Below are 17,449 nucleotides of genomic sequence, written 5' to 3'. Positions count from 1 at the left end.
ATATGACCCAGCTTCAGGCACACCAAAGCACAGATGAAGATTATGGGGAATTAGGAGAAGAGAAGTAAAGTAGAAAACAAGATCTTACCTGCTAGGGAGGATGAGAAAATACATCATAATAAAGATGGGATTTGACATTGGCTTAAAGTACAGGTGAATAAAATTAGCTTAGAAGGTGGGAGAATTACAGTTGTAAAACCTCGAGCTTAATAGAAAATACATTATTAAAAATGTAGGATATAATAGGTAACAAGAAGTACATTCATTTGGCAGTATTAGTGAAAAGTATAAGATGACACTGGCTCTTAAATAAATAAATTTAATTTCTCCTGCATTTTAGAGGGTATGATATAGATACAGTATTTGAATGGATTAAATGGAATTTGAGAGATTAGTGTAGGTAAGAAGTAATGAGATTCTAAGCTAGGGTAGTAGCCATGTAAGGAAACATATGGGTAAAAGACTTGTACATTGTTGAGATACAATTATACTTGGCATTTGGTTGGTTGTCAGCAAATGAATAAGACAATGTCTCTACTGTGTAGATTTCCAATCCCCACTTCTGGCTTTACATCTCCTCTAAGAGATCGCTGTAGAATCTCAAGTTCAAAAGGCTCCAAACTAAGTATTTTGTTTTTCTCAACCCTCCTTTAATCTTCCCCATGTCAGGAATAGGCAACACTCTTTCTTCTTTGGTAGAACCAGAAACCTAGGAGCCATCCTTGACCCATTATTCTCCCTCACCTACTCCATCTAGTTGAGAACAAGTTAATAAGCCTCCTAACTTTCCTTAGCCTCTACTTTTGCCTTCCATCCTCCACCACCAATCCACTCTGTTTTAAAATAATGCTTGATGTATTAAAATACATAATAGTAACAGACATTTAGAAATCAAAATCACAACCGCTGTTTATTGACACCAAAATTAAGCACTAGAATGTTACCAAAAGTTTTGTATTTACTTCACATCCTACATTTCCACGTAGGTTATTATCTTGAGTATTTGGTATATCCTTAATTTGTTTTGATTTTCAAAATAATTTTCTACATGTATTATATATACCTAAAATTGTTTAATTATGTTATGTTTGTTTTATTAGTATTACACTATTTGTTAATTTCTGGGCTTTTATTCCAATCAACATATTTGCAACATTTATGGATTCCCATCCATAATTTATGTAACACTCTTAATAATCTTATAGAATATTTCATTTTTTTCTGATTTCTGCTCTTTAATTGATTCCCAGACCCACTAGCATGACCTAGAAGATTCTCACCACTGTCTGTTTTGTTTTTTTAGTTTTTTTATGTCATTAATTATATGGACTGTTTTACAGCCATCCTGGATTTTTCTTTAAATTTTAAAAAAATTTTTTTTTTTTTAATTTTTTTTTCAACTTTTATTTATTTTTGGGACAGAGAGAGACAGAGCATGAACGGGGGAGGGGCAGAGAGAGAGGGAGACACAGAATCGGAAACAGGCTCCAGGCTCTGAGCCATCAGCCCAGAGCCTGACGCGGGGCTCGAACTCACGGACCGCAAGATCGTGACCTGGCTGAAGTCGGACGCCCAACCGACTGCGCCACCCAGGCGCCCCAAATTTTTTAAATGTTTTACTTATTTTTTAGAGAGACAGGGGGAGACACAGAATCAGAAGCAGGCTCCAAGCTCTGAGCTGTCAGCACAGAGCTGGAACGTGGGGCTAGAACTCGTGAACTGCAAGATCATGACCTGAGCCTAAGTTGGACGCTTAGCCAGCTGAATCACCCAGGTGATCCACAACCATCTTGGATTTTTTACGCTTCCTTTAATATAACCAGTCCTTTCCCACCTCAGGTAATTGCACCAATGATTTGTTTCCTTTGCCAGGAATACATTCCCCACCCCAAATTTTTACCTAAGGCATTACTATAAATTTTCTTCAAAAGATTTTTTTGATTCCTGTCAGTCAATTTACTCTCTTCCTGGTGAATTTTTACCATCTTCATGAAACTCATTACAATTTATAAACATTAGATCTTCCTTTTACTTGCTAATCTTTAATGTGAGGTAGGAATGCTTATTAACTCTCTGGACTATAATTCCCATGATAGTAGTTGTCATTGTGTGTTATTCACTTATAACCTAATACTAACGCTCCATACTAGGGATTAAATAAAAGTTATTGAAAAGAAGAGTGAAAATTAATTTTCTATAACCCATATAATGCACAGCTGAACAGAACAAGCAAGTTCTCAATTACAGATTTACAAGTTCTTTTAATGTGTATTTATAGGCAGAGGATTGATTAATTGAAAGAAGGAAATATAACAGTATATTTATGGATTATGTAATAAAGGCCATAATCTGCACAAAGCATTTTCATTCAGAATTTGTGAGGGTGATGTCATCAAGAGGGTGACATAGGTCTTTCCTGACATTTCTCCTCACACCCAAGAAGGACAACTAATACCTATCCATGGACAAGTATTCATAAGAGTATCTCAGAGCATGAGACTGATGCTGACACATGCCCCTGCACCACAGAGATCAAGACAGACTGCATTAGAAGGGTAAGAGGAGCATCTACACACTGAACTCCGTGTTCCTCCCATAGGCTCAGTATCACGTCAAGAGGTCCCCTGAGGCCACAGTTCTTCCAATGGCAAAGAAGAGCCCAGAGTGGATGTCCACTTCCTTGAGCATTATGGGTCACTACATGTGAGTTCCAAATATAGTTTTCCTCCACAAGGATTTGGGGAGGGGATCTCCAAGGCTTTTTCACTGGTAATCATGATGGAAAGGGGATCGGGGCTTGCAGCAAGCAGCACATGGATCTTGTTGGAACAGGTCACTATCCACAGCACTCAAGGCAGAGTGCCACCTAGCAGATTGACTCATCTACAAAACCAAGACAGTCTTACCAGGAAGCACAGAGTATATAAATCTACTTGATTTAGGTCCTCAAACAAAAAGCCTTGCAACCATGGAGCCTAGTCTGCCCCCAATAAGGCAAGGAAGCTGAGTTATAGCCAGGCCCATTGCTGAGCCCCTATCAACAGAAAGCCTATGCAGAAAATCTAGAAGCATAGAGGATAGCTGATCATCTGCAGAGCAAAGCCAGTGACATCATTCAGCCAGGTAACTTGGGACACTGGTCAGATTGAGTCAAGACCGTAAACAAAGAACTTAACCAACCTTGGAGATGGTTTTCCCTCTCCACCTGGGCAGTGAAACTAATTCGTAGCTCTGCCCATTGCTGAAGACAGGCTTCAGCCTGCTCTACAATGGAACCTAGCCAGAGCACTTGGGAAGCTACATAGCTCCATTCAACAGCCTTGAACAGAGAGCTTTCCCCATCTGCAGAGCAAAACCAGGGACTCTGTGTGGCTAGGGAAATCAATGCATACGCTTGCCTGATTCAGGTTCCCCAAACAACAAGCTGTGCAGGCCCTAGGGAAAGCTCTACTTTCCTACCAGTGCAGAAAAGTTAACTCATATTCTGATCTGTCCCTGAGTATAATAGGTCTTGACCATCTCGTATGCCTGACCAGAGAATCCAGGCAACTGTGGAATCAATCCTACTCCTTTGGCCAGAGAGCAAAGCTAGCAGTCCTATCCAATTATTATCTGCCAATTGCACCACCTCTAATTCCTCATCTCAGAACTTGGGCAGTGGCCTTACCCACAAATAAATTCTGATAGCAAGCCCCACCTGCCCAAGAACTTTGCCACCCGACATAACCAGAAATCCAAACTGAGCTGACTAATGAAGAGGTGTCTTTGCCAGAGAAAAACTATAAAGTCTGGATGAACAGACAATTATTCACATTCACAGATATCAATGTGAGGAACCAAGAGCACAGAAAATCAGGTAAACATGACCCCACAAAAGGAAACTAATTCAGGAATATCTCGTTTTGTTGTGTTTTGCAGATAATTTGTGTGTGTGTGTGTGTGTGTGTGTGTTTAACAAATTGAAGGTTTGTGGCAACTCTGTTTTGAGCAACTCTATTGGCCATTTTTCCAATAGTATTTGCTCATTTTGTGTCTCTGTGTCACGTTCTGGTAATTTTTGCATTATTTCCAACTTTTAAGTTATCATTATGTTTATTGTGAGCCCCACCCAGAAATTATCACACACAAAGCTCAGATAATGGCTAGCATTTTTTAGCATATTTTTTTAAATTAAGACATATTATTGTATTATCACACACTGAATAGACTTACAGGATAGCCTAAACATAACTTTTCTAGAGTTCTAAATAATCCTCTTGAAGTTTAGTGAAATATAGGAGCAAAGCTGTCCTTCAGAAATGACAGAGAGATAAAGACTTTCCCAGACAAAAAGTGATGGATTTGATCACCTCTACATTTGGCTTACAAGTTATACTATAGGTAGCTTTTTGCATGGAAAAGAAGGACACTACTTAACATCCTAAAAACATAAGAGGTAGTGTAAAACTCACTGGTAATGGTAAATATAAAGTCAGATTCTATGATCTGGTAATGGTCGTGCATAAGTCATTCACAACTCTAGTTTTAAAAGTTAAAAAACAATTATAGTAAAATGTAACCATAACTACAATAATCTGTTATTAGATGTATGATACAATAATATGCTAACTGTGATATCGACAACATGAAATGCGAGGGGAGGAGAAGGAAAAATACATTTAGGGGTGGTGTAGAAATTAAACGATCAGTTTATGGGGCACCTGGATGGCTCAGTCTGTTAAGCGTCTGACTTCAGCTCAGGTCATGATCTCATGGTCTGTGAGTTTGAGCCCCAAGTCAGGCTCTGTGCCGACAGCTCAGGGCCTGGAGCCTGCTTCAGATTTTGTGTCTCCCTCTCTCTCTGCCCCTCCCCTGCTTGAGCTCTGTCTCTCTCTGTCTTTCAAAAATAAAGAAAATGGAAAAAAAGTTAAAAAAAATTATCAGTTTAGGGTGTTATAATTTTACGATTTTATATAAGCCTCATGGTAACTACAAGAGAAAAACTTACACTAATTACACAAAAGAAAATGATAAGTCAGAGCATACTACTATGAAAAGATATTAAAACAACACACAAAGAAACAAGGACTAATAAGTTTACCAAACTGCCAGAAAAAATAAACAAATTGGCAAAAGCCTTTATTTATCAAAATCATTTCAAATGTAGAAAGATCAAATTCCCCCATTTAGAAGACACAGAATGAATATAAAATTTAAAAAAAGGGACAAGATTCAATGATATGCTGCATATAAAAGGCTCACTTTAGCCTTGAAGACACACATAAGCTGAGAGTAAAGGGATGGAAAAAGAAATATCATGCAAATGGTAACAGTAGCAACAACAAAAAATCAGGGTATCTATACTTTTATCAGACAAAATAGACTTTAAAAATGGAAAAACAAGACAAAGGTAATTATGTAATTGTAAAGGAGTCAATTCATCAAAAGATATAGCAATTGTAAATATTTACATGCCCAACTTTGAATTACCTAAGTATAGAAAACAAAACCTAACAGAGCTAGAAAGAGAAATAAATAGCAATACAGTAATTGTTGGAGATTCTTACACCCATTCTCAACAATGGATGGATATGCAGACAGAGAATCACTAAACACTGAGCAACACTGAAGACAAAATGGACTAACAGATATATTATATAGAACATTCTATCTGACAATAGCAGAATACACTTTTTCTTCCCCTGAAGTTCATATGGAACATCTTCTGGGATAGACCATATGTCAGGTTACAAAACAAGTCAGCAAATTCAAGAAGATTTAATTATACCATGTATCTTGTCTGAGTACAATGGTATGAAATTAGAAATAAATAATAGGAGGCAAACTGGAAAAAATCATGCCTACATGAAAATTAAACAACATTCATGAACAACCAATAGATCAAAGAAGAACCAATAGATCAAATCAACCAATAGATCAAAGTAGAAACTAAAAAGAACATAAAAAAAATCTTGAGACAAAAGAAAATGAGAATACACCATACTAAAACTGGGATGCAGAAAATGCTACTTGAAGAGGGAAGTTTATAGCAATACATATTTACATTAAAAGGCAAAATTAGATTGTTTGAGATCTTTCTTAAGCCTCAAGGAACTAAATAAGGAAAAAACTGAGCCCAAATTTAGCAGAAGGAAGGAAAAAATAAAGGTAAGGGCAAAAACAAATAAAATAGAGAAGGGGAAAACAATAAAAAAAAAGATTAAGGGTTCTTTGAAAAGATAAACAAGATTGCCAAACCTTTAGCTAGATTAACCAAGGGAAAAAAGTCCCAAATCAACAAAGTTATCTATAAAGGAGGAGACATTACTACTGATGCCACAGGAATACAAATAGTCAAAAGAAGCTAGTATGAACAATTATATACCAACAAGTTGTACAACCTGGAAGAAATGGATAAATTATTAGAAACATGCAACTTACCAAGAGTGAATCAGAAAGAAATAGAAAATATGAATAGATCAATTAGTAGTAATGAGATTAAATCAGTAACCAAAAATATCCCAAGAAAGAAAAGTCCAGGATCAGATGGCTCCCCTGGTTAATTTTTACCAAACATTTAAACAAGAATTACAGTTAATTCTTCTCAAACTTTTCCAAAAGAGAGATGAGGAAAGAACACTCCAATTTTACAATGTCAAATATCATCCTGATAACCAAAGCCAGAAAAGGACACTAAAAACTATAGGCCAACATTTTGGGTGAGTACAAATGCAAAAATTCTTGATAAAATACTGGTAAATAATTAAGCACTACACTAACCATCACTTAGCTGAAAAAGAAAATGATCCCATTTACAACAGCATAAGAAAACAATAAAATACTTAGGAATAAATTTTACCAAGGAGGTGAAATCTCACTATGCTGAAAACTATAAAACATTGATGAAAGAAATTGAAGAAGACACAAATAAATGGAAAGACAGTCTGTGTTCATGAACTTGAAGAATTAATGTATTTATTCTTCAGCAGCACATACACTAGAAAGAATATTGTTTGAGTTTGCATACCACCCACAGCCCTCTGTATAGATTCAATGCAATCCCAATCCAGATTCCAACGGCATTTTTTTCCAGAAGTTGAAAAACGGTCTTAAATTTTGTAGTGAACCAAAAAAGACCCCAAATAGCCAAAGCAATCCTAAGAAGAATAACACAGCTAGAGAAACACTCTATCATACTCCATGTATTTCAACCTTTATTGTAAACCTATAGGAATCAAAGCAGTATGATACTGTCATAAAAACAGACTCCTATACCATTGGAACAGAATTAAGAGCCCAGAAATAAATCCAGCCATATCGGCCAACTAAGATTTGACAAGGAACCAAGAATGAAACTAGTCCCCTATGTTACACCACTTACATAAGTTAATTTGGGATGAAGTAAAGACTGCTGTAGAGCAAAAGAAACCAACAAGGTGAAAAGACCATCTACAGAATGGGTAAAAATATTTGCAAAACATATTTGAGAATACAACTCAATAGCAAAAAAACAAATCCAATTAAAAATGGGCAAAGGACCTGAATAGACCTTTTTCCATATATATATATATATATATATATATATATATATATATATGCATAATCAGCAGATACATGGAAAGCCGCTCAACATCACAAATCAGGGAAGTGCAAATCAAAATCACCAAAACATATCACCTCGTATCTGCTAGAATGGGTAGCATTATAAAGAAGAGAGATAAATGGCGGCAACGATGCAGAGAAAAGGTAAACACTTATATTCTGTTGGTAGGACTGTAAATTGGTGCAACCACTATGGAAAACAGCATAGGGACTTCTCAAAAAATTAAAAAATAGAATTACCTTATGATGCAGCAATTATAGCAACATTTTTTACAACAGTCAAGACATGGAAACAACCTCAGTGTCCATCTATGAATCAATGGAGAAAGAAATTGGGTACTTATATACAATAGATTATTCAGTTGTAAAAAAAGGAAATCCTGCCATTTGAGACAATATGCTAAGTGAAATAAGTCAGAGAAAGACCAGTACTGTATTATTTCACATATATATGGAACCTAAAAACAAAAACAAAAAACCTAAAGAAAACAATAGGGAAATATATTAAATTTGTGGTTATTAGGGGTTAGAAGGAGGGAAACTAGATGAAGTCAGTCAAAAAGTACAAACTTCCAATTATATAACAAATAAGTACTAGGGATGTAATCTATGACATGATGACTATAGTTAACACTGCTGTACGTATATTTGAGAGCTAGTTAGATAGTAGGTCCGAAGAGGTCTCATTACGGGAAACATTTTTAAAATTTTTTTTTTGTTTTGGTATTATATGAAATGATGGATGTTAAGTAAACTTAGTAGTAATCATTTCATAATATATGTAATTCTAATCTTTATGCTATATGCCTTAAACTTATGCAGTGCTGTGTGTTATCTCAATAAAACTGGAAAAACATACATTTATATATGTGTATCTTTAGACAAGAGTATTCAAGAGCAAATGAAGACAATGGGGCAATTTAAGTGTTGGGCCATTATTCATTCTTTCAGGACACCATCATTATTAATTCCATGGCATATTCCATTATTATAATGGAGCAAGCTTCTATCTTCCATACTTTATGATCTTCTGTTCCTTCTATTCTTATTTTACTTATTCTCATCTTTATTTCTATCAATAACTTGTCAGCCCATATCTTCAGAACTGTGGCCTGAAATTTTGGCAAAACCTTACTTTGGTTATTTAATATTCCATTTTCTTTTGTTACATTAGTCATGATGGAACTAGGCATATGGTCAGGACAGTAATTTAGTCTCCTAGAGGATTGAAGTTCAGGGTGATTAGGCATCTCCATGAGACTGGTGCCTGGTAGAAAACTCTAGTAGGATTGTGGGACATGGCTGGTCTAGTGGATGACTGAGGGTAGGCTTGAATTCCTCCCTTGATTATGATCCAGTATCTGGTTTGAGATTGGCTAAAGGTTGAGGTTATATAATCTCAGCTATTCTGATTGCATGACCATAAAAGGAGCAAATCAGAAAAGCCATTAAAATAACCTTATGAAATTTAGATCATCTAAAATGAGGATTGAGGAATTTTCTGCAAGAAATATATTAATTGTAGCCTAAAGCAATATGCTCAGCTGGTTAAACTGTTCTAATGAGGGTAAGGTCATAGATTCATGTAAGTGCCAGTTTTAGCTTTGAATTAAAAAAAAAAACCTTCTTCATGATAGTGGACACTACTCATAACCTAGGTCTCTTACAAATATGTACTATAGATTCATATTAGAAGTAGGCAAGAGACTGAAGCATGCATATGTGGATTTGGGAAATAATTTAAATTACATATATTATCAATAATAGACCCAATAATAGACCTGTAGTAGCATCATTGTATTTGAAGCTGAACTCACTTATAACTGAAGAGTAATTGTAATATGTATACCAGTTTTTAATCTTGCAGTGTATAATTATAATTTGCTATGATATCTAAAGTTTTCACGATTTTGAATAATAATCCCAGAATGGTCAGCATCATAAATGGAAAGATGTATTCCATATACTTTACTTTGAAACTCAGTATCTTAAAAAAGTGACAGTTCTGGATTGTGTAACAGCTAGGCATTAAGAAGCTACTGACCATAAAATTCGTATCAGATAAAGGGCCCTTTTTTATATAAATCCAAATCTTTGTACAGCATAAATATCAAGGTGTATCTATCCTAACAGTCAAGTGAAATTGATCCAAAGTCATCACAAATCTGAACCAATATATGACTTACACTTTGTTTTTATCCTATTTTAGTTGTGGATTCCAAATGTGAACCAGTGATGAAAATATTCTAAAATTGATCTTGAAATATTTAATTACAGTCTGATTTTGATCCCATTACAATTATAACATCTGTATTGATAAATCACCCCAATGCACATGAAATATTTTAGGGCAAAGATTCTCTGATTTAAAAATCAGAATAGTTATTCCTACTTTACCAATGAGTAATTATGGAACCAGGACAATGATGCTAATGTTAGTTCAAGTTGACATTAGTAAAATATGTATGGCTTGTAACAATAACTAGACCCTCAGCACAGTACAGCAATTTTGTTTAACTTGATCCTACATAATTTGCTTTCAGCTTTTCTCATTTGCTTAATAGTTTATCCTTTTTTGTTTTTCTACCCATTCCAACAAACATTATGTCCTTTATATCAGAGAGAAAATAAAAGCTATCCTATGTGAACTTCTTCAATCTTCCAACAATTCACCATTCCCTTCTTTTATAATTGTATGGGTATCTGTCCTTAGTGGGTATAAATCCCTTATTTTGCTTTCTTTATCCAAGAACTTCTCACCTAATCCAGCATTTTGCTATGCTGATTGTTACTCTTCTTTTGCTTTAATTCTCCAGGTATTATCCCTTTCCCTCAACTGTATATGTGCTAGTCAAATAACAAGAAAAGCTTTTACCCTACTTTTCCTTCAAGCTGATACCTAATATGTTTTTCCATATTCAAAAAATATTCTAGAAACATTGCTATGTAACCTCTCCATTTTACATAATCTTCTGTGAAGAAATAGCTAAATATAAAGATATTTTTAATTTATTTGTTCGTACCGTATCAAACACTTTTTGAAACTTCCTCCTATGCTGATTTCTGGTTTTCTATTAAACTGACCATTTTCAATCTTTCCTCCGCTGGCTTTCTGTATTTTTTTTAATGTTTATTTAAGAGAGAGAGAGAGAGAGAGAGAGAGAGCAAGTGAGTGAGGGTCAGACAGAGAGGGAGAGAATGAATCCCAAGCAGACTCCTCACTGTCAGTGCAGAGCCCTACACGGGGCTCGGTCTCACAAACCATGAGATTGTGACCTGAGCCGAAATCAAGAGTTGGACACTTAACAGACTGAACCACCCAGGTGCCCCGAGATTCCTTATTTTTGACAATAAAGTGTAGGTATCTTTTATAGGTCCATTCTTGACCCTTTTCTCTTCCTGTGGTTTCCAAACTCTAAATAGAGTATACATACTCCCTCATACACCTCAATCATAGTAACTCTTTTATCAGCATTACACATTCTATTATTTAAAGTGAAAGATTTGTGGATTAGAGAAAAAAAAGTCAAAAGCCAATACACCACTACCTAGATGATTTCATTCATCTTCGTCATTTAAAATGAACCAATGGAAAAGACCATGTCTTCTTTCTTGGGTTACCTATTAGATATGTCATTGGATAAAGAAGCCTATTTAATCAAATACAAGTTCACCATGTTCTATCATATTAGTGTTTGGGTTTGTAGTTAGTAACAGTTCATTTCTCTCTTACCGTTTTTCCTGTAGATTATGTTTTAGGACAGCCACAAGGCTAAACAAACATGAGTAGAGATTGTCAACAGAATGGGACATGGCCCAGGTAGGGATGAAAAACAATGAAGAGTGTTGGGGAATGTGGTCACCTAAGCAGACCAGACACACACACACACACACACACATGCAGGTGAAATGGTATTCACTGATTGACAGTTTTCAGCCTCTCTGCTAACAGTAAGCATTTCCAGGGCTGGACATAGGTTACTTTGTCTCAGTATTTGATGTTGATCATGGCATATATTAGGTATGCAATAATGTTTGAAAACTTAGCAAATAAATTAAGTGAGCAATAGTCAAAAGGAAATGAAATCCACTTAGACTTTCTAAATGGTTCGTCCAATTCTGAATATAGAATGAAGTCCATGTGAAGACACAAACTAAATGATGAAATTTTCTATTTGCTTTATTTTAGGGGATTTTTCTTATATTCCTTATCTTAAAAACTATAAATAAATAAGTAAATAAATACACACACACACACACACACACACACACACAATCTCATTATCTTTTAAATACATAGGCAGAATTTCCCTAAAGAGAATGCCATCAATACTACTTTTTCACTAGCTGAATCAGGCAGAGTTATAGTCATGAAAGCAAATTTCTATTTTGAAAAAATTTTTGTTAAATTATTCTTTCCAAGGTACAAGAAGGTGGGCCATAATTTAACAATGTTAGGGTCCCAGGCAGTACTATTTACTAAGAGGAGAGTTTTACTTCTCAGAGAACATACTTTTCTAACACCTTTCTATCACAAGAGTAGGCTCAATATTAATTTTTATCATGTTAAGAACATCTATTAAGTAGGTACTAAATTTAATATATGACCCTATCTCCTAGAAAAATCAAAAGAAAATTAAAATAATGTACCTGATGTTAATTATTTCTATATTTTGTATTTTGCCACTGATTTAAAAATAAATAAACAGGAACCTGGATGATTTGGTTAAGTGTGCAACTCTTGATTTCCGCTCAGGTCATGATCTCACAAGATCTCATGAGATCAAGAGCTGCAGTGGGCTCTTTGCTGATAGCACGGACCCTGCTTAGGATTCTCTCTCTTGCCCTTCCACCACTTACACTGTCTCTCAAAATAAATAAATAAACCTAAAAAATAAATACTTTGAAAAATTAAACTTTAAACAAAATTCTTATTCATACATATTTTATAGTCTATCTTATTTGAAGAGATGCTGGAAATGAGAATGTCTGAGATTTCAGCAGGCAGGTCTTCATGAACCAGATGACTTAGTAATACAGAGTCAAATTAGCCAAGGATCAATTCCCAAACCTGAGAGGGGATAGGGGAAGAAAAAGGAGCCCAAAAATTAAACAAGAAGGAAATACAGAGAATTATGTGCAAATAAAAACTCAAGAATATGTGCTGAAGGAGACACCAGAGAAAAGAAAATTTAAAGAAGGAAGGAATAAACATTTGGTCAGATATAGCAGAGAGGTTCCATTAAATAAGGACTGAAAACTCTTCCCCACCCCCCTCCCCAGCATGTAGAAGATCATTTATGACTTTTGAAAAGGAAATGTACTACTGACCTTAGACAAGTAGATGTATCAGAAGGAAAGCAGAGAGGCCTGTTTGCTATATGCTATACAAAGAAATGGAAGGCAATATTTTATGGTTTTGTTTTTAATGTAGAAAAAAGCTTTCTAAGCTTGTTACTTGTTGAGGTTCCTAACTTCTTTACTGTCAGCTTTTCAAAGACAGAATTGTGACATTTTTTGTTTTTTGGCCCTTGCTGCAGAGTGGGTTTTCAGTCTTTGCTGAATTTTAAGTGAATATTAGGAAAAAGAGAAAGATGTACATGAGTAAAATTATTTATATGAAGATCCACTTTATATCAATTGGAAGGATGGATTAATTGACCCTAATTACCTTTAGGTTTGTGAATTTTTTTAATTTTAATATAGAAGATCAAGTAATATTAACTATTATAAGCATATTAATATTACTTATGTCTCCTAGGACTATCTTTGCTCCTTCCCTATTAACTTATAAATATATATATATATATATATATATATATATATATATATATATATAATATATGCACCCCACCTGCAATTTTCCCCAGTGTCAGCACCACCAGATACAAAGCAAGTTTTTGTCTATAACAAAACCTTAGTAGTTTTTTTAAAGTTTTGGATCATTATTTTTTCCACATTATACTAGATCCCTGCCACATCCTCTGTACTCAATTTTTTTTTTTTATACTTGAACTTTTAGGTTAATTTGATATATGGCCTCAGTCTGATCATCTGGCTGTGTTGTATCTCAATTATATTTCCCTCTTAGGTAAATTCATGTTATTTTACCACTGGATTGAAACTGAAATTTGGAAGTCCTGACTTTGAGGTATATTTATGTAACTTTATATATATACATATATGTATATATGTCCATATATACATATATGAGTATATATGTGTATATAATATTCACATGTATACATACATATATGTACATATATACATATATATGTACACATATACATATATGTATATATACATATATGTACACACATGTGTGTGTGTATGTGTGTGTGTATGTATATATATATATATCTTCTTCTATGACCATATAAAGAAGGAGAAGGAGGAAGGGAAAAGACAATATTTCCAACTGTCAACAATAAGGGGATGCATATCATGTAGTCTGGCAATTGGCACAGTTGAACACCAACCGTATGCAAAGCAGACTCTATTGACAACCATAATAGCACAAAGTGATTGAGATCATCTTTTTCTGCAAGTGCTAGATATGATAATCTTCAAAAGACATATTCATTGTCTCCCAGAATTATAGCACTGATGAGACCTGGCTAGAACAGATGGGAAGAGGCTGCTGATATTCATCAATGTTTACGGATTTCACCGTAATGGATTTCACCATTAGCTATAATCCATTCTTATAGAAGCCAGGGTGTTTTTTCTTGAACATACTTCCCATGATGTCATTCCCATGTATAAAACTATTAAAATTCTTAGCATCTCACATAGAAGAAAATGCCTATGCTTCCCTATCTCATGAAGCCCTTTTGGCCTGTGCCTAGACCCCCTCTGCTAATTTGCACAGTCTGCTGTTCCCAGTCTGTTCCAGCCTGATTTCAAATGATTCTCACCTTTCATTATTTGAACTCACTGTTATTTCTTTCTCTACTGTAACTGTTGTATCCTAGTATGTGAAAAATCGGTTCATTCTTAGTACACATATGTTAAATACCCTCCAACCACCCAATCTAAAATAGTCACTCTTTACCATCATTTTATGTAGTATTGTGCCAAGCTATCTACTAGATGATGGTTTTATGTTTACTGTGTGTTTTGTTTCTCCAAAAAGACTCCATGACAATATAAACTTTGTTTTTCTTCTTCACTGACGCATCCTCTTCCTCAATGAGAACAATGAATGATACAGGATACACATTCAAAAAGATGCATAGAGTGAAGGAATGCCCAAGTATAATTCACTTACACTTAGACAATGGGTCAGTGTAGCATTTTAATAAAGTATTCAAGATTCTGATTCAAGATAGTGAAACAGGAACTTCTGAATTCACCCTCTCCCATGGACACTCCAAACTTACAGCTATGTGTGGAACAATTTCCTCTGGGGGGGCGGGTAGAAAAAAAGCAACTCCCACACATTGAGGTGAACAAGGAAAAAAACCACATCAAAGTGGACAGGGGACCCTGAAACATGATTGTGCCATAAACTCCATCCATGGCACAGCAACCCACAATCAGGAGGAAACTCACAAATTCAAGCTTCTTCCTGAGGAGCAAAGGGTTTGAACTTAACATTGGGTACCCCAACTACTAAGACCTGCAGCTGAGATACAAGCCCCCCAAACATCTAGCTTTGAAAGCTAAAGGGACTTACATCCATGGGACCCACAGGCTATAGTGAACTGAGAAACAATTTTTACAGAGCTTGCATTTACAGACTCACCCACCCAGGGGCCAACAGGAAGGTGGTTAACTAAACCGCACCAAGCCTTTCTATGAAAGAGGTTTATTTGCTTATCTTGAAGATTCAGACTGAATTACAGGCATTTAGCATACATGTAGGGGCCTACTGAAATACCCTACAGGGATGGAGGCTGACTGCCACCATCTTTGTGCTCTCCCTCTATCTTGCCCCAGCTTGCTGGTATCTCATGGAAAGGAACTTGCATGCTCATCTGGTGCCCAAGTTTTGTGAGTACCTCTCATGAAACTTCTCTAGATTGCCTGGCTCTGATGGCCTGTGGGACTTATACTTGTGACTCACCTAGGACTGTAACCAATGGAGAAAAAGTTCTTAATTGGCTACCACCCCAGGACAAAACAAAGAGGCAACAGACTGATGTACCCATTCTCCCTGTGAAGAGGCCTATTAGCTTCTCATCATAGCTACTGTCTGAGAGACAGGCATCTAATAACACACATCTAAAGGCTAATTATAATCCTCTCCAGAGTTTTCAGAGGGCTGATGCTATCTTCCTGGTTTTCCTCTGCTGTGCTCCAGAGAACCAGCATTTCCCAGAAGAAAGCTTGTAAACACATTTGGTGTCCTAGTTTTTACATCTCGTATTCATTTTTGTGGCTACCAATAAGGGGATTTCCCTTTATTGCCTGGCTCTGGTGGTCAGTGGGGCGTGGTTTCTAGAGTCCCACATGACTATAAAAATTGGAGAGAGAATTCTTCATCCACCACCTTCAGTGCAAAGCATAGATAGCAGACTAAGGCACACCACCAATTTTTCTGTGAAAGAGGCCTATTTGCTTGCCCTAGAGCTTTAGTATAAGGGGCAGGCTTCTGGTCTGGCACACATTTATGCGTATTGAGGTGTTTGGGGGATTGGAGGCCAGTGGAATCATCATTTCACTCTCTTCTGGTTCACCATAGCTCACAAGTATTTCCCCAAAAAGAGCTTGTACCCTTGTCTGGCATCCATATTTTTACAGTTGCTGCCCATCGAACATATCTAGATTACCTGGCTCTGTTGCCCAGTATAACTTACATTACGATCCCATAGCACTATATACATATGCATACTTTAATAGCTGCTGCCTGAGGTCTGGCTTCCAATCAGCCTGAATCTAAGTTGCTGAATGAGATCCTTCCCTTTGGGACAATGATAGTCATTTGCACATCTTCAACTACTGGGAACCACTAAGAATAAAGTAGGTTTCTGAGATAATCATAAAGATTTGAGACACAACTAAGAGTAAGGGCACCTCATCTACATGAGGTCACTCCATCAAGACAGGGAGGAGGTGGCTGTTTTATCTAATCTATAGAAAGCAACAGAGACAGTCAAGCAAAACAAACAAAAAAGAGCCAAAAAAGAAATAGGAATATGTTCCAAAGGAAAAATAAAACAAGATACCCCCCTTGAATGTCCTTAATGAAAGAGATAAGTAACTTATTTAAAAAGAGTTCAATATGGGGGCGCCTGGGTGGCGCAGTCGGTTAAGCGTCCGACTTCAGCCAGGTCACGATCTCGCGGTCCGGGAGTTCGAGCCCCGCGTCAGGCTCTGGGCTGATGGCTCGGAGCCTGGAGCCTGTTTCCGATTCTGTGTCTCCCTCTCTCTCTGCCCCTCCCCCGTTCATGCTCTGTCTCTCTCTGTCCCAAAAATAAATAAACGTTGAAAAGAAAAAAAATAAATAAATAAAAATAAAAATAAAAAGAGTTCAATATGAAGATAAAGATGCTTACCGAGGTTGTGAGAAGAATGGAGAACTTTAGGAGATAGAAAATATGAAGATAAAGATAAAATTCGCAGAGATAAAGAATACAGTAACTGAGCTTAAAAATACATTAGAGTGACTTGATAGCAGGCAGACTAGATGAAGCAGGACAAAGAACCAGCAGACAGGAAGACAAGGCAGTAAAACACCCAAAAGAGCAGCAAGAAGAAGAATAAGAAGAAGAAAAAAAAAAAAAAAAAAAAGAATGAAAGTGCAATTAGCTTTAGGGACTGATGGAACATTAGGCAGACCAACATTTGTACTAAAGACAGAGAAGAGAAAAAGAAAGGGGCAGGAAACTTATTTGAATAGCTGATAATTTCCTTAACTTGGAGA

General features: G+C 36.0%; 1 long non-coding RNA gene across 2 annotated transcripts in view; it reads left to right on the top strand.

The window, feature by feature from the left end:
• LOC147577513 (uncharacterized) overlaps positions 1-17,449 on the top strand; it is a 273,639-nt gene that overhangs the window by 217,441 nt on the left and 38,749 nt on the right. The gene's annotated exons all lie outside the window — the stretch shown is intronic.

This window comes from Puma concolor, chromosome C2, assembly GCF_028749965.1.
Source record: "Puma concolor isolate L17-30 chromosome C2, mPumCon1.1.hap2, whole genome shotgun sequence".
NCBI classification, from domain to species: Eukaryota; Metazoa; Chordata; class Mammalia; order Carnivora; family Felidae; genus Puma; species Puma concolor.
The sequence above is the reverse complement of the archived record's forward strand: the minus strand, read 5'-3'. Positions and strand labels throughout refer to the sequence as shown.